The following is a 24,083-nucleotide window of genomic DNA, read 5'->3' as shown; positions in this document are numbered from 1 at the left end:
TCACGTTTCACTGCACAATGACAACCAACAACAGCATGCAGAGTAAACATCATGCACTGTAACACAGATTCAGCAAGGTGAAGAGTGCAATATTTGTGAGCCTTCCATAAATGTGTTGTGTAATTAATGTCAGGCATAATTAATGAAGGCCAGGGACTTTCTTGATATTTCTGGCAGTGTTGTCATGTTTGTGAGGCCTGCTGCATGGAAATTAACAGCCCGGTTATTTAGTCCGTGTTTCAGTTTGTTTGGCAAAGTCAAAGTGGTCTTCAGAGTTAACACAAGTCGCCCCTAGGGTGTCCTTTCTCTCCAAATTCTCCACTCTCACTGAAGAGAGCAATTTCTTAACTGCACACCCTTCCTAGGAAAACGTCTTTTAGCCCTTCTGCTGCAGATATGCATGGAAACACACATACACATTAACGAACACACGCCGTCCTTAAAGCCAATCCTGATTGAATTTCCAATTGTTAATTCCGAGTGTCTTTTCCCTGTGCTCTAATGACATTTTCCTCCGGCTTTTTCACAAGTCCAGACACAAGCCTCCAGCTAACCTTTTGTGAGCACAGAGAGGTCTCTGCCACATCCTTGGTGATGACAGACAGAGGCGGCTTTTACAGTAATTATTGGCAAAAGCAAAGGTCACCCAATCTGCAGTCTAATGCAAATGACCTCATTATATATTTTAGAAGTGCTCCAAAAGCATGCAACATTCAATTGAACAAAAAGAGAAAATAAAAAGACAGAAAAACTGAAGGACAGTACTGAAAGGGGGGGGGGGGGGGGGCAGCCAGAAGACCTGAGAGCTGCTGAGACAGACAGACAGACAGACAGACAGACAGACAGACAGACAGACAGACAGACAGACAGACAGACAGACAGACAGACAGACAGACAGACAGACAGACAGACATGAGCTATTTCAACCTTAGAGGAAGATGTCAGTCCCGTCATGCCCTGCAGTACCACAGTGACACTGATGATAAGCTGACAAAAGGGAAAATGAATTGAAATGACAACAAAGACTGTTTTACTTATTCAAGGCTGACAGCTATGGATGTGTGTTTTTCTATTGAAGTCTGACGCTGGCCTCGTTTATAAAATGATGTGTTAGAATTAAATTATATGTAGGCTACCAACTTTTGAAACACCTTTTATATTGTTTTCTATCATTTTAAAGGGAAACCGATACGACTTTATAGATTAGATAAACTAGCTGTCAAAAAATTACTATTAAAATCAATTTGCAGCACTGGTTTGATTCCCACCTCTTTTTCTACGTCATCCTGCCCCCTGATTTCTACTCTTTCCACTATCTCTGCATGAAAGCACAACAAAGCCACTCAAAATGTTTCAGAAACTCCTAAAATGAACCCACATGGTAAAGATTTTCATCAGGATTCATACAAAGCTTAACATGTTGTATCCATGGCAACCAGAAAAAAGTACAATTAAACGTAAAGGTCTTGTAAAACAGTAGGAATCTGGATAAATGTCACTGTTAGTCATCATAAAGCAGCAGATGTTCAAACATGGCCTTTCAAAAGAAGATTACACAATCATGAAGACAGCCCCCTCTTACATTTGTTTATGTTCAAAGCAAAAGTATACTGATAGGAAGCACTATCAGTTGAAGTGAAAAATAATGTCTGTGCAGTTTAAAACATCTTACACAAGAATTATACCCGGTGAAGAAGAAGGCTGAGGCCAGTCTTAAAGATTTGACATGTTTGGTGTATCTGCACTCAATTAGCTGTGTCTTTCCCCTGCTGCTGATGCCAAACAAGTAGGCCTGAGGCAAGTTAGCCATTTTACTTTATTACTTGGCTGCTTTTTAAGTGTCAAACCGGGTACACTGATAGTGGCAGCTTTCTGGCCCCCTTGTTCCATAGCTAAGAAAACAACTATGTATTTTAACAGAGTCTATGTAGGGAGGGTTTTTCTTTTTTTAGCAATCCTACAAGATTGAAAACTGAGAAAGATTGACTGCAGTATTTTTTTCACAAAAGTGTTCTGTAAATGATGGTAATTAGAGTATGTCTGAATAATATGAAATATAAACATTGTGAGTTAATACAAAAGCACATTAAACATATATAGAAAATTACTAATTTATTAGGGATGATGCAATTTAACATAGCATTTAAAAAATGACTATGAAACTATTGTGCTGCACAAAAAGTGTAGACCTTATGCTTACTTCCAAGATGTAGTCCGAGTGGCCTTTGGCTCAACAGAGTATAAAATATACAACTTTCAACAACATGAAACCACCTAATTCTATAAGGAATCATTCAAAAGGTAACGAACTAAACTATAAAATATATTGTGTTGTTGCGGTTAAACATTTTGCTGTCCAAATCCATTGTTTGTGAAGTTGGCAAAAAGAATGTTTGAAGAATGGACAGCGGAGTTTTCTGCCTCAGGAGAAACCAAAACATTTAGAGCTCCTCCTGCTGACTGGCAGCATTATAGGTCATAAACCCCTTTATGTTAAAAGGTATGAGACATGGGTCTATAACATGGTATGAGACAGACTATAACATGAATATGACCCTTCATTATTAATAGACGATTTGGTGTTCAAGTAATCCTTTTCTGATATTTTTTTAACATCAGTTATTTGATGCTCTAAAACGGCGAAAAATACCAGGATACCATCACTACACTTCTGCAAACAGTACACTGAGCCCTATCAGATGAAAAGAGGTACAGAAACCAGACTAACAGAATGATTATTTTTATTTTATCAATGTTTCACTATAATCTGGATTGTTGAAAGAGAAATATTTGATACATGATCACTTCTAATTCTATTAGCTATGAGTAAAGCTGTCCACGTCTGAATAACATGCCTTGTCTGTGTCTGACGGTGTTCCGTGGGTGTACTCTGGTTATACCCGTGCATGTGTTTATTTGTGGGTTTATGCATGTTTGAAGATGTTTGTATTTCTCAGACGCTGACAGTCACTTGAAGAAACATTAGCATAAGACCGGCTTAAACTACCCCTGCTGCCAGTTTACAAGATATTATGGCTTATCGCGCCTGCTAACCCTTATTATCCACTTGTTTTTATAATTTGCCTGACCAAACACACTCGCATAACACACACAAAGCAAATAGAAGCTCTTTTGCTTAGCTGGAAGCTTTCACTTCCTGCCAGCCTGCAAATTATCAAGAACAGAGATTGCCCTTGGGTCTTTATAGAGTGGATACAATATTAAGCAAAGTGAAAATAAAAGCAGACAAAAGAGAGAAAATGCCAACGATGAAAACATTACAAACAACTTTTTTTTAGATTGTGTTTTTTTAGAAAGTGAACGTGGAGAGTTTTGGCTTCAAAAAATAAACCTGCTTCTAAAACTCGTCAGTTCAGTTTAAAATAAGTCAACATGTCGCTAAAGACATAAAATATATATAATTATCATTGTTAGTAGTTAGAAAAGAAGTTAGTTTCAGTCAGATAAATTGATTTAGCTTTCAGTAGCTTTATTGCTCTTAAGATTGCGTTTAGATTTTTTTAAAGATGAACAAATACCTCCATAGAAAGATTGAGTATTGATTATTTTAAGACACAATCAGAGGCGGCAAAAGTGACGGATAAATAAAGTGGTAAGTCATCCATAAAATGATACACACAGAGCCTGTTACCACAAGGATTTTGGCTTCTTTCCGCACTGTGCTGCGTTGAAGAGATCCAGCAGGAACTTGTGTCAACACCTCTGTTGAGAATCACAATCCGAGGGTGAAATATAAAGAATGATTTTGCAGCAAAGACACAATCCCATCGAACACAAAACTGATGCAACTTTGGTTCTATGTGACAGAAAACAAATAGGGACAGAGCTTATGACTCGGATCACAAGCTTCTCGCTCTGCTTTTCCTCCTGAGTGTGACCATATGGAGCTCAGTGTGCAAGTCAAAAACAACTTCTGTGTGATGTTGTGTTTCCGAACGAGCACAATACAATACTTTAACATTTCTATCGAGGCAGACGTTTAATGAGAAGGAGCAGCACGCACACTGAGCGGACACACACAGTCACACACCCGCCCACACACAGGCACAAACTAATGCAACCTCCTCACCCCCACAAATAATCTTATCTAACAGCAGTCTGACACCTGCGGTGAGAGAACACTTCCCACGAGTCCGTTCTCACAATCAGACCACTGAGGGGGATCAGTCAAGCAGGAAAACAAAACTCACAAAAAGATCCCTCTCTGTCTAGCTCTTCCCTACTCTCTCACTTATTCTTCTTCCCTGGGAGACCAAAGGTGCTGTGCCATCTGCTGGCCACCTTAGAAAATACATTTTTTTTTTATCAATAAAAGGCCACAAACGTGATAGTCTGGATTGATTTTTCTCTGTGTCACTCCTCTGTCCTACAACTTTGCACTAGTATTGCTTTTTCCAACACTTGCTGAACCAGCAGAATGAAACAATCACAATCATATATAATGCTGTTCTCTCTCACATACAATAATGTATGTCAATTTTTATTACATTTTTTATAACTTTTCGGGGGGTGGTAGGAGGGAGTGAATTTCCATACTCTATTCCCTACAGTTTTCAACAACAGCCGAAACAGCCTGTTGAAAGGCTGGAACATTTCATAAGACATCAAATCAAGTGAAACATTAGCAGATGATAGACATTGCCTCCTGTCAACATACCATTACGATTTCCTTGGGGATCATCCATAAGATGAATCACAGTCTCAGAAAAAGCAGGGCTCTATTCGGATGACAAACGCAATGCAAAAAAAAAAAAAAACAAGCTTTCAAAGTAGCATAAAATAAAAAAAAAATTTAAAAAAGGATGAAAGATGCAGAGATAAAAAGAAATCCCAAAAAGTGTTTCTGTAAACCAAGCTGAAATAAAAAATGACAAATGAGTCACAATCTCCCCCGTGTTTGATTGTGACTCTAATATTGACGTAGTCTGCTCCCGCTTCCTCTCCAGAGTCTTAAGTCTGCCGCCCTTCTGCTTTTCATCATTAAATCATAGCGAGGCACTTCTTAGAAACATCTGCATTCTGCCACATCCACAATGAGGCCCTATCAGTCACTCTGCCTTCGCTCTGTACTGCACCACAAACACAAACACACCAAGACAAACACAAAGATGCATAAATCTAAGTCACATCTGACCCATTTCCCAAATTGCAAGCTTGGAACTGGACATCCAGTGTGTGTTTGTGTGTGTGTGTGTCTAACAGCAGTGTGCCTTGTGTAAGTCATTTACAGAACACTTGCTTAGCGTGTGATTATCAGCACAGTCCATCATTTTGACTCTTTCTGGGCTAAATGATCTTGTGCAGATTTATGGTTGCAGTGTACAGCATGCAGGCTTATTTATTCATCCTTTAACTATTTACTGTCAAACCCACATATGTGAGACACGTATTTTTTTCTCATTAAACAGCATAAAAATCCATGTGGAGTCACATGGCATGTTTGTCAGCAGAACAACACTCTCACCTGTCATCTTTCACAGATGTCAACGGGTGACAAGTCTCCCATCGCAGAGGCCCCCTCAAAGTCAAATATGTTTTATTTTCATCCTTCTACACCTCCCTAATTAGCTCTGTCTCATCCCACTTTCATACATTAGCACGCGGAGCCCTCCCCACTGTTTTTGTGCTTGTTAAACAGATATTTGTGTTTAGCCTAATTTGCATTAGTCATGCTGGAGATATCACATTTAAATGACAAAGGATGTGAAACAACACCATTCTTTTTTAAATATGTGTTTGTAAAACTGATAATAAAATGCTAAAATATTGTTTAAATTACAGATGCTGTGCAGGAGTGAGTCAGGGCCAGCTTCTGTGAGGAGGAAGAAGAAATAGGAAGAGGAGGGTGATACAATAGGGTTCATGAGCAAAACTGTCCAGAGTCGCAAATTTGCAATAAAGAAGAATTAACATCTACTGCATGGTCCGGGTATGGGACACACAACCTTAAACAGCAACAGAAAGACACAATCTGAATCTACTCGATACATACTGTAATTAAGTCTAATTTTTTGCTCCTGTTTGGTCTCCACCAGCCTCTATTAGAGTTACTCATATTGCCAGCCATTTTTATTTGGTTCCATTATTTGTAAATAAACCTAAGACCTTCTCAATGATTTTACTCAAAAACTGTGCTGATTGCTGGGTGAAAGTTTTAATAGAAAACACTTCAATGAGTTCTCTTTGAATGTTACGTTCACATACAGTATATAGACCAACATTACCTTAAGAATTTGCTCTTTTATAGATAGATAGATAGATAGATAGATAGATAGATAGATAGATAGATAGATAGATAGATAGATAGATAGATAGATAGATAGATAGATAGATAGATAGATAGATAGATAGATAGATAGATAGATAGATAGATAGATAGATAGATAGATAGATAGATGTATTGATCCCGAGTACATGCAGCCATACTGTGGGTGATAGTTCACACATTGTAGAAGAATCATCGAACACTGTATTAAAACCTTTTATAACCAGCGTAGGTTCACTGAAAAAAAAACTTTTTTTTTTTTCTTTTTTAATCAAAAGTAGTGATTTTCAAAAAAATTGTAAGGGTTATAACTTTAAGATATCTAGCTATGTTATAGAAACAGAGTATTAGTCATCAGGTTACTGAAATAGCAAAACATTTGTATTCCTCGTCTCTTTGGCCTCTGAAGCGAGCTGGATTTGATCTGAGACAACTGAGATGAATGGGCTCAAACATTTTCTTTTTTTTTTCCAAAAAAGGTTTCACAAGTGTTTGCCAGCACATAAGCAGCAGGAATGAGGTTAGATACAGCAATGAACAAGTCTACATATAGCGGCTTTAAGCCTCTCTAGCAGAAATAAATGCAAACATAATACACTCTTGCTGCAGAGCTTGAGGAAACAAACCTTCCAGGATTATCTCTGTCAACTTCCGGATAGCTTTCTAGGTACAGCATGAAGCTGAAGTTATGGGCTGAAACTACAGCCAACAGGCACAGTGGTGGTTGAGCTAACTGAGCCTGACACCAGAAGCTGCCTACAACTGGAAATGTGAAATCAACGCATTGCCAAGGCATCCAAATGAAACTTGTATACTGTATACAATAGATACATTTAAGTAGATTGCAAAATTCATCAAGCTCCATACGGTGCTTGGCTCAGGTTGTGGGCTTATATGGTTTTTGAGTTTTATATTTTAGAATGAAACCAGGAACAAAAATCAGCAATCTAAACAGAATTTACCCCAGCAGACGTCTTCAGAGGGATGAGATATCATTTATAATTGATGTCATCTAACACCACCTGAGGCTACATCTGGACATCTTCGACTCATCTACTCCTTTTTTTCACTCTCCACCCTGCAGTGACCTCTTTCCTTTTTTTCTGATGGATTCCACCACTCTCCCCCTCTTCTTCCTCACTTTGGTATGCTGTTAAATAACCTGCCTCGACTGAGTGAGAACTGCGAGACAGGAGCAGTTCAACCGGCTTCCCTCTGTGCCTTAAGCAGAGCCGAAGAAACCTGTGCAACTGCCACAGAGCATTAGCTACAAAGTTAACCACTACTGACTCACTCATCGCTTCTCCCCTACGCCGACATCCACAGCCATAAAATGAGAGACACAGCAATTCTTCTCTATGTGTGTCTCCTGCATCAGGATGAAGGATTTGACACTCAGAGACAGTTAACTACAGAGCAGAGCGGGCGAGGCCCTGAGCACTGAATGGGGAAGCTTGATGTGTTTATGAGTTACAGTCCATGTGATCTCGCTGCTGCACTCAGCTGTAGCAATGAAGTCACTGTTCGGTGGCACTGTGGAGGGTGTTAGCTTTCTATTTACACACTACAAAAGCTTCTCAGGCATACCTTTTGTGTCACCGTGCTAATAAAAAGCATTCGAAACATTAGAAGGAAATGAAAAACGAATAAAACACATCCGTTCATGCTGCATTGAAAGCTGCATTTATTTGTCCTCATGCAAAACCAAATGATAATCACACTTCTCTCGATGATTAATAATAACCTACAACCCTATTAGCTGTCATGAAATCCTATTTGTGCTTCCATTACACCAAACAGGTACAGAGGCACACATTTGTTTAGTCAGATCTCTGTTTATCCTGTGGAAATAATGGCTATTTACAGAGCCATGATTATCCAGCTTTGAGAGATCAAATGTAAATCGATGCAGCAGGGAGCTCTGGTTGACTTTGGCAATGGTGTGTCAAAAATTCCTTTTTTTGTTTTTTAAATAGGGGCATTCTCTAAAAGATGTAAAGATCACAAGATCGTTTTTGTTTGTTTACAGAAAGGCAAACATATACATGCCTAGAATGGTAATTTGCACTGATCTTATCAATAATAGGAGCTGATGGATAGTTCATCATATCAGACTCAATCCAGCATGCCCTGTCAATATCATAAACAGAATGTGAAATAGAGCAGTAGCATGGCTGTTTAATTTGCATAGTTATGGATTTTTGACGCCCCTCCTTATCAGATATCGAGGAGAGACAATGAGCTGAAAAACAGATGTAAATGTTTACGTCAATGACTTAGCCATGGTGAATGGTAAATGGACTTAAGCTTGTACAGCGTTTTTCTAGTCTTCTTCTAGTACTGAAGTCACACCTGTTATCATCAGAAGTAACTAATCCCATCCATACTCACACTCAGCCAACCATCAGTGGTACAGTGTCTTGCCAACGGATAGACACATCGGACATGTAGCTACAGGAGCTGGGGATCAAGAGACGACCGACTCTACCTGTTACCAACTAAGCCCCATGCCAAAATTTGACCGAATTTCTTCAAGAGACATTATTTGTACCTTCAGCATTCCACAGAATTTTAATTTGTCTCTGCGTATCCCTGCAAACAATAAATTGGATTTTATGTCTTCTTCCATTAATGGAAGCTACGTATTTTAAGGGGGTTGTTAATCTAATAAATGTAGTTGGGAAATATGCAACTAATCGGCACGTTAAATTTATTAGCCTCTACGTTATCATAATCTCTCCTGTGAAGGGGGTATCCAACTGACTGGAAAATTAGTGAAGTGCTACAAAGTGCTAAAACCTAATGACATGGACAACAACTGATTAGTGTGATACTGCAGCTTAAACAGAATCTGTATGCATAGTTGCTGCTGTTTAAAGACAATGAAACAATAAAATACATTGTGCAGCCTTATCTCCCAGTGCTCTGAGCGGCAGCTTTTAAGTTATACACTGAAATACATTGAAAAGCCTTTGTTGAACCATAGAACACTCTCATAAGAGAATTCCACTAGAACAGAATCTAATTGTCATTTGAAGTGTAAGCAGTGAAAAAACATTTTGTAATCTCTGGCTGGGCAAAATCCCCTGACGTGGCAACTTCTACGCACTCTCAAAAGCAGCAGATACTTATGCCACTGGATAATGGAAAGACAGTGATAACCACAGGGTGGTTTGATGCTGAAGCTCTATGGCAAGGTGCTGATGGCACCATCAAACAACACTATCGACACGCTGCACTTACCGCACGTGCAAGCCGTCATGGTTGTTAGATGAAGATGCATGCCAGACATACTTGGCCTGAGTGTACCAACATGCACAAGTTTAATGCGTGGTTTTGACGTGTATTTCACAACGGTTTCACGTCTTGTTTGGGTACATTATGTGAATTTCTACAGGGAATTAGTGCACATGAATTCACATTAGAATCAGCTCTTTTGGTTAAAACAGACTCTGAGGTTGACTCCATGAATACATGTGCATCCATGGGTTGAGTAATGGAAGTGTCAGACTCACTCTGGTATGACATAGTTCTATATAACTAGTTATAAATTCATATACTTTAAGAGACACAGGCAATGCATGCCTTAATTAAGGAGTGCACTGTGTCCAGCTGTATGTGTGACATGTTATTAAAGGCCTAATATGTAAAATGTGGTGTGATGACTGGGTATGGAAACTGGACACAATGACTAGGAGAGCATTTTTAACTACATCAGTGTGCAATATATGATGTATTTATATATACTATTATTGAGGTGTTAAGAATAAGGATGGACATTATAAAATCATTGAATTAATGTAACACTGTCAAAATATATATATTCTGCAATGACAGTTTATGCTTCAGTCCAATGCCAGACTTCAACCACACAAATATACTGTAATATTGGGTATGCTGTGAAGTGCATTAAGTTTCTACATGAATTAAAATGACTAATGTGGACTTAAGAGTATCAATGTGATTAACAATCACTCTTAAATTATTATCCATAAATTAAGCTTGTACTACTTTTACTAAAACCACTGATCCTCATTGTAAAATGGGTGCTGGGTTTGTAAAGCTTGAGGTATACAGACCTGCTGCTTCGTTGCCATTTCACTCATCAGGAAATTGGAAACTAACTTTTTTTCTGAGAGGACAGTCACAGTGTGGAAATACAATTAAGCTTGAGCATTGATAATTAATTTTATGGTCAATGATCTTACCAACAATTATTTCTGATGCAACTAATCATTTGGAAAATAAGAATCACCCGGACCCTTTTTCCATTTGTTTTGTTGCCAAGCAGCCAGCTATTTCCATTCAATAGTTTTCCAGTGAAAGCAAGGCTCCAGCATAATGCATGGCGCTGGGTAGTGTCGCAGAGCATAATTTGTTTTTGTTTGTATGTGATCGGCTGCCCATTTGCATTTTGGGAGTCTGTGACAGAAAAAAACAAAAAACACTTCTCTCCTTCTGTGCATTGTTGCTCTTATAACTGTTGGAAATCCATTGAGCCAAAATGTAAACCAAAGCAGTAATATATGTTTACCTACAGTTGCAGAGGAGCAATTTTCAGCATTGTTGAATTTCTAGATATGATGTCTGTTATTCTTATTGTGAATATGAAGGGAGATGGAGACAAGATTTGTACGTGCTGATCAAGAAAGGGAGAGAAAAAAACAGGGAACGTGAGAGATAGAGCGATTAAACAAAGAAATTAATAGTAATGGACATGATGACATTTCCACTGGAAAAATTTAAGTATCTGGTAAGTGAAATAAAGCAATCGACTGAAACGTATGACTGCAGTCTCATTAAATCTAATTTGGTTAAGAATGTACATCATATACATTTTTAATCTTGCTGTAGAGGACTGTAGAAAAATCATTGGATTAGATGTTTTGATATTTTATATTGTGTCTAATTGTATGTATATATTCTTAGTAATCGTCTAGCCAGCGTTCATTTTGCATTGTACACAGCTGCAGCCCATTAAAGAATAACAACGTTTTTCAACAGAACATCAATGTCAAGCTTCAAATGTTTTTCAATGTATGTCAGCATAGCTCCTTAGTTTCTGGTTTCTTAATAAGAAGATTACAAACACCGCTAACTTTGAATCCAATGTCAAGATCTATTGCGAAAAATAAGCAAAATATCTTTATGGTTATAATCTAACGTTGACACCTGTACACATAATCTGCAGACAGAAAGGCCTCTTGGTTTGGTTTAGCTTCAATCAGTAAGCTGTGATGTTTTGTCCAGGTCCGACAGTTGGCTTTGAATACACATTTTTTATGCTGCAAGTTTTCTTCTGAGACATTTCTTTCTCAAGAACTCTTAGAGAGAATCATGGTCTCCATTATCAGTCCAACTGAAGCTTTGCTACAATCATAGTCGCTGCTCAGAAGGGTTCCACTAAATAATGGAGCAATGCTACATATTCTTTTTTTTTTTCAATACAATATGGGCAACTGTTAAAACTTTAAAGGCAGGTTTGTGTCTTTGATACACTGTCATTAATTCAGAGCAAGTGATACCTGAGAACACAGCATTACCCTTGGCCCTGTGGGTACGCAGTATTGGTCCTGACTGTGTTGAAAAATTGACAAAAAAAAAAAACACCAGCATCAAACTAACTTTGCTCTTCCAGCTCATGTTCTATCTTTTCATTTTGTCTCCTTCTTTGGTCCAAGGTCTTTTTCTCACCACATCCGTTTGTGACCCTCTCAGCCACAGTTTCTGGAGTCTAAGTACTTACACCAACAGCCTGAGGCCAGATGCCCTTATTTCCCACAGCGGGAGGAAGGCCTGCCTGTGACGGCCGTTCCTTTTAAACCAGTGGTCAGGTTGTGCAGGCATATTGATGTGCTCAACTGCCGATCCTTCCCTGCCAAACTGATCTCAGCAGACTTTTCTAGTTTTGGATTATCATAAATCAGAAATCACTTTTGGAAAAAAAAACTCAATAAGTACCCTACAAACCTTGTGTTTGTTATTGTCTTTGAAGTTTATGGAGGATGGTTGCTTGATCTTGGTGTTATAGGTTAAGTCATGTTCAATTCAAGCCTTTATTTATTCTCGAAAAAAAAGTTGCATATCCCCATTCTACTCCAAGGCATAAAGTAGAAAAAAGTAGCAAGAAATGTAAATCATCAACTCTTCAAGAGAGGAAAAAAACTCCAGCCTGATATCTTATTAATAGTGAAAAAAGAGTGATAAAAACAAGCAGGGAAAAATTCAGGATTTTCGTCAAATATATTGTCAGTGAAGCTTTGTAAATGAGGAAGGCAGATCATCTATGAGCACTACGGCTCCAACTGCCTACAGGCTATTCTTTGCCCAGCGGTTAACATGTCAGCTAAATAGGCAAAGATTACCGGTCTGTCTCCCCAGAAGGTTATAAATCACAGACATTGGGTTTAAATTATTCAATACAAGTTGGAAAAAAAAAACCTACCCAGAGGAAAATACTGCCAATAATTTCAGTTTCAGAGAACGTTCTTTAAACAAAAGTGTTTGACAGTCAGGATACATCGTCTGGTTTCATCCAACCAGACAATGTCCATTTTCTATACTATAGTCGTTAAAATATATTTCCATAATTGTTCTACGGCTTCTTGATTATTGGTGTAAGAAGATATTGATGTGAAAGGATGAAGTGAAGTCCATTTAACTAACTAAGGAGTATTGCAGTTTGTTCAGATTGTCCCCTGAGCGCTGTTTTAATTGCCTTTTTTAAATCTAAATAGTCCTTTCCAGAAAGGGTACTGTGAGAGCTCTATTAAATATTACAATGAATATAGAATTTAAACGTGAAAGACACTAACCGGTATAATATCCTTTGTTTGTATTTGGGGGTGTATAGACCTGGTGTTTTGCAAAGAGTAAAATAAAGTGCAAATCTCTGGTTCGTCCTCAGGCCACTCTCTTAAAATAGCTGCTCTGTTGTACTGAAAAAGCTGACTGAGGGAATTTTTATACAACTAGTTTGGAAACTCTAACGGTAGTTTGTCCAGATATAACAGCGCATATGAGGAAAGGTAGCTTCCAGCATTTAGCCCTGGGTTAAAATCACAGTCAGATGGCTGACATGGCAGAAAAAAAACAATTGTACTGTATTTTAGAATTGACAGCTTGAATTGTAAGTATCCACTGTGCATTGACTAAGCTCAGCTGTCAACCCGACTTTGTACATTTGTATTGATTCCCCAAAGGTGTAATATTGGTGTCCCAGTCTGTGAATTCACATTGCGTTTCGGCATTGCGGAAGCAGGAGCTCTGCATACATACGCAGTCAGACATGGAAGCACTCATAGAACTGTTACTCCCATGCTGAAACATCTCACTTCTGTAACGCCACTGCTATCACCTCCGAAGACGGGAAAGAAAGGGGAATCAAATTGACCAGACCATTACGCCTCTGCAACATTCAGATTGTGGGGTGAAACGTCACAGGGGCGTGAATATTGCGGTTTAAAACGCCTGTGTGAATAAGGCCTTGGAAACTACACAATCAGAATATTTATGATGCAGAATTCAGGGCTGCAGGCTTGGCGCACACACCCATGATATTATGGTGTCATTGCTTCTCAGTAATATTCTCAGTTTGGCACAAAGATACGCCTTGCAAGTCATGGATATACACTCAAAATATCTGTTTGCCGTTGAAGAATATCCTAGGGCAATAAGGTATTACAGATCGGGTAATAAAATCCCTAGAGAGAGAAAAACAAGGATGTCTGTGAGTTACGTAAGCTGTAACACAAGCTCAGCTGTATTTTTGTAGAGACGTGTACCTCCATTCCATATCCATATAAAAGACAACTAAGTGGCACAAACTCAGAACAAACTGGTATATAAGTGTTTGTAAATTTGCATGTCTCCACTTGGGAACCTCTTACAACCTGCCAAATAATATCCCAACCGAGACAGAGCACTGCTGTCATATATAAAAGAGATGTTTATTGGGTTTTTTTTGTTTTTTTTTTCTGCTCTCATCATCCCTTGTTACCAATTTATGACAGAACAGCAAAGGGGAGAAAAGACAATATTTGGGTGTGAGGAAAATGGGGATGACAGACAGGACCATGAGGAGATGGAAAAAACGTAGGATGAAAGTCGTAATAATGGTTTAAAGAGACAGCTGCAATATTCACACAATCATTCATACCAGCTGACTGCAATGGCTCACTGGCAGTGTGTAAACAAACTTAATGTCTACAGCCTGTATCGCCATGAATCTCATAACCTGTCTTGGCCCCCGAAGCTTTTTCTCAGCCTCCCCCACAAGTCCAGTGGCTTATCACATAAACGATTATTGACTGCTCCACAAGCCATCAATACCATCAGTGCAGTTTTACATAAAGTAAGCCGGGCAACTTCATCATAGTAAGCCAGTGAAGGCAGCTGAGAGTACAGCAGGTTCTACAGTGAGAATGAAAGGGTGGTGTGGCATTTTCTACCCTTAATTTGAATGAGGGTTACTCCAGATTACTGTAAATGTTAATTTTCTGGCTCAGAAAGAATTTTAATCATCACAGATCCCTGGCTATGTCTCTAAGACACTTTGAAGGTAAAAGAAAGGGCAGCGCCTCCACTATTCAAAGTGAACTCCTTCAAAATAAAAGCCCACGTAACATTGTTGTTTGATGGTGCAATGTATCGGTATATAAATGGTGCCTCAGGTCTTGCAGCTGAGCCAAAACATCTTAATGGATTAATTGGGAACCAACAGAGATAATTAGGCCTTTGGGGTTATATGATTCCACCCCTCGTCGACTGTTGCCTCAGAACTGTGATGTAGTGCGTTCCTGCTGTGTAATCGAGATAATTAGCAAGAATGTTGTGTCACTGTCCAAAGATTAGCAAAAGGGAAAGGCCAAACAAGCCTCATTAAAAACACGGTTCCAACCTAGACAGATATGATAGGGTTTATTTACTGACAAAGATAGTTACTTGATTTCTTTCTTTCTTTCTTTCTTTCTTTACCTTCTTTGTGATGAAGAAAAAATGAAAAATGAGGTACATTTTTCATCTTATTACAAACATTGTTCTCTTCAATCATGCCATAAATAGACGCCAAGGTGACAGGAACTGGTCCAACCTTTAAGCTTGGCAGCCATTAACCTGTGTCCAAACAAAAACACTGCAGTGCACCAATTTCTTTTGCTTGTATTTGAACGCAGCACACTACTGTACTGTCATATATTTGTTTCCCCTGAGGAGGAATGACTATGGATAGCTTGCTGTTAGCTGAGACTAACTGAGCCAGGCCTTCACTTGTTTACTGTGCTCCTATTATTGGATGCCAAGGTGTCCTTCTGTGAGCCTGACAGGCACTGAGTAGTAGGCCAAATTGATTGGTCTGCTCTTGCCCACCAAAAGGACCTGAACTCAATTTGCTTGTGATGGCTTCAATTTCCTGGCTGGACAAAATCCCCCCACCACTCCCTCACTCTCTCTATCTCCATCCGTTACTCTCTCACTCTTAGCTCTCTTCCTCTTCCCTGCTCAAGAGCTGTCATTTAATTTCATTACTCAACGGGGGAGGTTCATGCCCTGTCACATTTGTCCGTCGTATGCCCCTTGCTCTGGTCATGTGGACCTTACTAAGAGAGACAGCAAAGAAAGGCATGCTGCTTTTTTTTCTTCTTTAAGACTCTGGTTGGTTTAGCAGTTCCTAGAATAGTATCATTTACAGTTTTTGCCCGGTGACAACCAAACAAAAGCCTGAATATGCACAGTTTTCTTTTAAAGAGTTTGATCCTCATCTGCCCTCTAGATGAGAGATGCAAGTGGGTACATTTTCTTAAGATAAGCTTAATTTATTTTAAGGGCTTTCCAAAGATGAAAGAGTAGAAATAATACATAAATCAAATCCATAAGAACACACTGCCTGATTCCATTTGGTTGTGGGGTGTAAAATAACAGATATGGAACAGATTTTGTCATGTCAGTATCATAATTCCTGTCAGTATGCAGCTGCTTCTTCAAGAGAAGGTCATCAAAGGTTGCACTGATTCCGTGCTTGCTTTACACGGCTTATTTTCGTCCACAACATTTCTCTGGAGCAAAGACCCAGTTTGCTTTCCCCACTATACAGTAGCAACATCTTGTAAAGTAATTTCAGATGCACATAATGCCTGCACGGTCAACGGCTGATTAGAAAGGAAAACAGGATCTTGTGCCGGAGTCAAGCATATAGGTCTTTGAAGTGATTACCTTCCATGTTTTGGCCTCGCTTTTGTTGCTTTAAGATAAACATGTGGAGCCACTCAGCATATGCCAGCTTATGTCAAGATGAAGGATTTTACAAGCCATTATCAGAAAGCAGCAGATTGTACTGAGGGTATTAGCCAGCCTCACAAATGTGCTACAGCTGCAAAGATTGCGCTCTGATTTTAGACACTGTGGATACGGGGTCAGCCTCTCAGCACTTTTAGATGATCTAGATGACAGGCAGGAGATTAAAAGGGATGGCCAAATGTGAGGTCCTTTAGATAGCCTAGCAAGAACTGTATACAAAGCTTGTACCATATACAAAGAAAGATATCCAAAAATGTTATCTCACTATAGTTATAAATGTCCTTCTTTTACACCTGCATGAAAACAATTTAATTCATAAAATCATACATGCAGTACTGTAGAAACAAACTCTGAATCTTTCTTCAGGAATCAAAAAGCTAAGAGGACCAGGAACCATCCCTCCATGCCAAACCGCTGTATCATTTTCTCCTGCTTTTATTCCTCCTTGTCTCACAGGATATGCTCTCTTCTGGGTGTATTTACCAGCGGTCTTACAAGCTTTTACCTCCAGGAAACAAGCGGCTGATCTGGCTCATATCTTACAATGATTCATCTCTCTCAGCATCAACCACGAGGCATAAATGCGATACAACCAAATTAGGTTGCTCAGCCAGACAAACAAGCTGGGGAATTTCAAACCTGGGCCGTTATTTTTTTTCATTTAGCTCAAAGAGCTGCTGCAATTTTAAGCTTTTATTAAGACTGATTTCTTAAAGCTGTTTTTCTATGTTTTATTTGTTGTTTTCCTCCTTGTATTTTTTAAGGTGTTCCTGCACATTAATGCTTTGAATGCAGAGCTGCATCAAGTCAACACTGTTCTTCGTAGTTTTTCTGCATAATCAATCCCAAAAAAAAAAGACAAAACAGAAAAAAAGAAACATCTTTAGGGATTTAGGTTCTATGTAAGAAAGGAAACATTCTTGTTTATGTAATCTACATTAGCACACAATGACTGATCCATATACCTTGAATTGATATTCTATGCATGATCAGCTCTACATCCTCTGAGCTGTTTGATCAGTTAAAGCGCAGATGACTTGTTCAGGGAGTGTGTTTGGTCTGCTCAGACATGCTGTGCCCTGCCATTGCTGGAGGTGTCTGCTCTGACTCTCTTCAAGTGAATCAAAAAGCCCAAGAGGGACAAGGCCAGGAGCTTATCCATTGTGTATGTGGAACGAGAAGGAAAGCATCCTGAGAGTGCAATGAAGGGGAGGACGGGGGGGGGCAAGCTGGACACTGACGGCTCTACTTCGCTCCAGGGAAATTACACAGACACATACAAAGAAAAAACACTGAAATATGCTGTACAACAACTCTGTTACTTTCTTCTCTGTATCCATCTGTTCAACATGGAGCAATGAGAACAGAAGCCAAGATAATATCCATTTTGCGTGGTTATTTCGGGAGTAAAGGTAATTTCCCAACAATGCTTCAGTACCATAGCCCCTTATGTTAAAGGCTTAGACTTATTGAGCTGCACTTCACATAGTAGATTCCAATATGCAAATCAGCGAGTTCAGTTTACAGTAAAATGCTGCCTGATGATGCCTGAGCTAATGACACAATGTATAGCTATTCAAACATTTACAATTTCATTCAAAAGCCTGTGACTGTGACAATTTGAAAACATTATTATACGTGCAAAAGATGAACATAGTACATGAAGTAACTCTTAAATTTAAATGAGATCATGCACTTAAGCTTGTTTTTTTCATATCCAAATAAAGTGAAAATGGAAAGAATTTCATGAAGAGATCTTGCATAAGAAAAGGTATAATGAATAATAAAACCCCAGATATAACATTGGCAGAGTGAATACATCCAGTGCTGCTGCTGCTGCCTGTAATGCTTCTGTAGCTTTACTCAAGTCGAACACAGAGTATGAAACAATACGAGCAGTGTTTGTGTCATGACTTTCACTTCATTATAAATCGGTTTGTACTTAAAGTAACACTGAATAGTCGTAATTGTAATGTTTTAATAGTTTTCAAACATGGGGCGTCAGATAGCTTTGTGGCCAGGTCGTGTGCCCCAAGTATGCACAGGTTATAGTCCTCAGCATGGCGACCGTAGGGTCTAGATCAAGTCTCGGCCCTTTGCTGCACTTCACCCCTTCACTTTCTGCTCCCAACATTTCTTGTATCTCTTCAGCTGTCCTATCAAAGGCAAACATGACCCCCAAAAATATCTTTTAAAAAACCTTTTTAAATATGAAGAACATGTTCATTAATCATTCAGTGTGTCCAAACAGTGGCCACTGTCCAGACGTATTGTTAATTTGTTTATGATGCAGTTCTGAAATATCCACCTACTTGGACATACTACATATGGTAAAGACATCAAGGGAACCTATGGAAGCAAATAACAGTCATGCATCAGGATGAATTTCTTTAGGGACTTTAGGGAATATGTTGTCCTGCTGAAATATCTGTATTGTTGTATCATTAGACAAAAGAATCAAGGTATTCAAGTTCAGAAGTTGAAAGTCTCAGATTATTAAGAAGGAAGTAACAGCATTTTAGGTAAAGTGCACCAGTGAACACAGACATGTTGATTTTAAAAAAGTTAAAAGTCCCACTCAGTATGTATCTGGGACAAATATAAAAAGGCGAATCTGAGGGATCTGTGTCAAAAAAGATTTGCTTCTTTGGTTGTTGTTTTTTTTTCAGTAGCCATTGATCAATATATGGTTGTTGTTGTTTTTCTTTTTTTTTTTTTAAATATTAACATCAGTATTGTTCCCTGAAAAAAAATCCAAAATCAGCTTATTCACATCAGTGGGGAGCTAGAAAAAGGTTTCAAGCAGAGTCACTGCGCTTTCACTCTTACTTTCTTTAGTGTCTACATTTTCAGAAATGAATCACTGATAAGAAAAAAAAAACAGTCATAGCTAATACAAAGCCAACAATGATTGGCAGAGCTTTTCTGCACAGTGGGGATTCCAACAGACACTTTGGTAACCGGGTACTTTCGTACAAGTTACCGCAAGAAAAAAATCAACAAAGAGAAGAAGAAAAAAAATGTTGTTGAGATGTTTTCAGATAACTTTCTCCTGAGACGGAAAAGGAAGGTTTGAAGCTCTGTCTCTCTGCAGCATCAAGCCAGTTTCCTGCTCCTGTCTCTATTTGAAGGGTAGTGAAGTATATAATACTTCTCACCCTGGAAGTCTCAGTACTAAATGAAATGACTGAGATAGAGGGAAATACAAAGTATAACTGGTTGGCAGTGGACGGAGGCAAGATCACTTTAAATAGATGCTTTGACCTTGAGAAGCAACGTGGGCAAGAATGAAAACACTCGCAGGTCAAAAGACTGATTCAGTCAAGTTAAGGACTGTATCTATCTATCTATCTATCTATCTATCTATCTATCTATCTATCTATCTATCTATCTATCTATCTATCTATCTATCTATCTATCTATCTATCTATCTATCTATCTATCTATCTATCTATCTATCTATCTATCTATCTATCTATCTATCTATCTATCTATCGATATTTATATTTGCTGGGAATTGATTTTCTGCTCTTATGTCGTAGTGACGCAGCCAGTCAAATTGCATTCTAAAACAAGATAGATTGTAGTGCTCGTACAGCTGTGCCAAGCAGATAAATCAATGAAAGTGACCTGCTCTGACAAGTAGCCAAATCCCCACAGGCTTAATAAGAGAACAACCATCCATGAGACACATGCCTACGGTAATTTTTGTATGGAACCTTTGTATGGAATTCTTTGCCGACATTTAACTTAAAAAGCAGATGGATAATGGTTCGAGAGGACAAACACATCTTTCATTACACTTAGGGATTTTGGATATTCTTCTCTCAAGAGGATGAAGATTTTTTTCTAATCATAATTCTGTCAAAAAGCAGTCAGAGTCATGACCCGCGAGTCATTTTTAATATGGCTTAAAAACACAATAACATGAGAAATTATCCCAGAGATGATATCATTGTTAGATCATTAATCTGTCTTTTTTGATATGTTTGACTTTTTTTAATGTACAAATCTTAATATAAGAAGTCATGTTATAATATTTGGATTCCTAGTGTTGCAAGGACTGCATAATAGTTCAGTTGTTGTTCTTAATATAGGGCTTTTTTGAGCAGAGTAACAACCAGTGTATATCTTATTAACCATTAACATTCTGGTTTTTCAGTCATTGAACGTCAGGCAGAGACAGCACAGTGACTATAAAATAATATTTCACCTTTTTGCATAATTACACTGGCAAAGAAGCACCACCCTAATGTAGAAAGAAAATATATGTGTGACAAATGCTGCTGGCCCTCATAGAATACAGGGAATACCATAAAAGCCCAATGTGAAGACAAGCTAAGGTGCCTTACATCTCTGTCTTTTTTCAATTGTGTACGTTTTTTGTTTTTTTTGTATATGCGTAAATTGTCATGGTCCAGTAGGTTAATATTCATGTTAAGTATCAATGTTGGAATCTATGACGCTAATATATACCAACAACTGACTGAAAAAAAAACATTCTTATGAAGTATTCACTTATCAATATAGACTTCAAACATGAGTTTTCTGTTTGTTGAGGTGAGGACTCGCTAGACGGTTTCCAGGGTATAAACCAACAATCTTACATCCAGGGATGCCTCAAACCCTTTTTTGGGAGGGAAAATTTGTTTTTCCCTCGTAAAGAGGATAGCTCAGAGGATTTTTACACTGCACTCATCAGTGGCTTTCATCTTAAGGGCCACTTTCTAAGTATCAATCAACACCATGCTCCGAAAAAAAATAAAATTGTTGTACTAATCATAAGATTCAGTGCAAACACATCAAAGAGATTTTTAGAAAAGCTGTCTTCAAGGCTTGCCTGTTTCAAACTGCAGCTACACATGGATTTACATTGCAAGTTAACATGACAATAGCACCCCGAACATTTACCCAAGGTGATCACAAGCCCAGGCAGAAGTGATATGGCTTAATTAATGCAGGCAGAGGTCCCGCTTTTTAATCATCTCAAGTATATGCTCCCTTTTATCAAACCACTAAGGGAGTAAAATAGCGAGCCTCCTAAACTGCTATTTGTCTCAAGTACTTTTAAAAAATGTTTTAATTCTTAATCATTTGTCTTGGGAAATAATGTTGTACTTAATTCAAACAGCACAGCTGTGAACAGTGATCTCTCAAACATTAGTTTGATGGGCTCTGTGTCTGTGCTCAATATCTAATGGTATAATCACTTTGTAGACTTAAGCAAACAAAGGCTGTTTTTTAAAGAATGAGAAAAAAGGAAAAGAGACAGAGACTGAAAGGAAAGGAAGAGAGAGCGAGATCGAGCAAAAAGCCAGACTGAGCTTCCATATGTGTTTCAAGAGTATGTTCTGAGACAGGTAAGCAAGAGTAAAATCCTTTGTTTTCCAAGGTGCTCAGTGCTCAGCTATCATGATAACCCCTTACTGCAGCTGTCAGCAACACGAGTTCAGCATGCAGAGAGAGAAAGAGAGAGACACACACACTGAGAAAAACACACTCACTCTATCAGTCTATCAATATCCCTCTGTCTCTACGTCTCTGTCTCTTTCTATCTCTGTCTCTCTCAATTCAGCTCAGTTTGTATCTGCTTCCTTGGCATGGATAGGGGAAGGATCTACTGTACGCTGCCAAGGAGCATACAAAGGATGCAGACGAATAATGGAACAAGACATTCATAAATGATGGATAGTAAATAAATAATTAAGCATATTCTGTCAATATCATTATAGCATCTGAACGTGTGGTGGTATATCAATCGATTCAATGCATTCATTATAATTCAAGACTGGACACAGTTCAAATGAGGAAGTTGGGAAAGTGTCAAACATTTTGTAGCAACACCTTTGATTTAACACCGTGCACATCCAGTCAGCAGGTGAATTGTTAAAATGACAAGCAGGTTGACATCTTTTACTAACACGTTTTTTTTTTTAACAAGGCAGCAAGACTCTTTTCACAGGTTGGTATCTGTCTTTTCATTTAGGGAAGTTTCTCACTCACTTTGCCTCCCCTTCTCTGTCTGTCTGTCTGTCTGTCTGTCTGTCTGTCTGTCTGTCTTTCTCACTCTCTATCAACAAGGCTCATGGCCCTATACAAGAAATTAGCATCCCAGTTAGAGGTGCTTTAACTTGACTGTTCCTATTAATGCAAAGGAGTGAACGAGAGGGACTGTTTACAAAGTGCAGCGCTCCACTGTCAGACATAAACTTTATGTGATGTGATTACTGCTTGCTTTTATCGTCATCGAAAACTAAAAGTCACACCTCTTCATGTTGAACAGTCAATAATAACACTGTTTCTTCATCTGTCTCGCAGTCCATTCTACTTATTTTTTCAATACTTCCGAAAAATATGCAAAACAAAAATATTGATTAAATAACCTTAAAAGATGTAGATCTTTGAATTTGCATTTCTATCTATCAGCATAATGAGGAAGAGTTAACATCGAGCATATCCGCTCAATACCCAACTTTCTCCATGTGGGCCACATTACGTCCCTGCCACTCAATACGAAGCTGATTGCGCCCTCTCTAGTTAACACTGTTTTGTTCCATCTAAGGCGTGTGCCAGAAGCGCTCTGCTCTGCCAGAAACACGAGTCACAAGTCTGTTTCTGACTGAGATGTTTCCAGCATCCATGAAGCTGAACAGACCAGATCAAACCAGACAAGAAGTCAAACACCAGTATGCATAGAACTTCCTGGTTTCTTTTCTAAATAAAACACAATGTGCTTTGTCATGATTGCATATTCCATCACTATATCAACGTAATGTCAAAGCATGCACCAAGCCAACAGCAAATCAACCCCAGAAAAAGCAAATTAGCTTTTGAAACACATAATCCTGGCGTTCTAATGACAAATGTTTGACCATGTTGTCTGGTCATTCATGCAAACTTGTGAATCCAGAAGCTCATGGCTGCGCTTATGTGTAGCATGCTGGACGTGCACGGTTAGCAGAGCAAATCTAACACAGGTGCAAGGGAAAGCTCATGGATGCTGTGGGGTCTTGGTGTTATAAGTCATAATCAGGAGGCATATTTTCATGGATTTAACTCAGTCCTGAAAACAACATTTTGTTGTTTTTACACCACTGAGATTTACATGTCAAACACGTGAAAAAAGAATGTTTCATTGTGAACGGGGTCGCTTGGAGGCCTGAACGTTCAGACATCCAAATCTGTGGCTCTCCTCAACTTCACAAATTTTTCGCTAAATGTTTTTAGCAGTTTTGTACACAGCTCTTCTATGTTAGTTTACTCTCACTGCCCTCATAGTGTTGCTTTTGGCTGCAGCTGGCAGCTGTGTGAGATGAAAAGGTCTACGAACCCACTGTACCTGCTCATCACCACACAGCAGACCTGCACAGTGAGCAGTGAATAGCTGGTGAGCATACCAGGGAGTTTAGCATCTAAAAGCCAGATATTTCCCACAGGGGTTGGTTGAGGCCAACAACAGAATATATTAAATATCGCAAAAAGGTAGACCGAAATGCCACTTTTG

At 38.7% G+C, this 24,083-nt stretch overlaps 1 protein-coding gene across 4 annotated transcripts in view; it reads right to left on the bottom strand.

The window, feature by feature from the left end:
- Positions 1-24,083, bottom strand: part of pcdh9 (protocadherin 9) — a 194,762-nt gene that overhangs the window by 59,168 nt on the left and 111,511 nt on the right. The gene's annotated exons all lie outside the window — the stretch shown is intronic.

The sequence above is a fragment of the Symphodus melops genome (assembly GCF_947650265.1).
Source record: "Symphodus melops genome assembly, chromosome: 3".
Lineage (NCBI taxonomy): Eukaryota > Metazoa > Chordata > Actinopteri > Labriformes > Labridae > Symphodus > Symphodus melops.
This window is presented reverse-complemented; position numbering and strand designations above follow the sequence as displayed.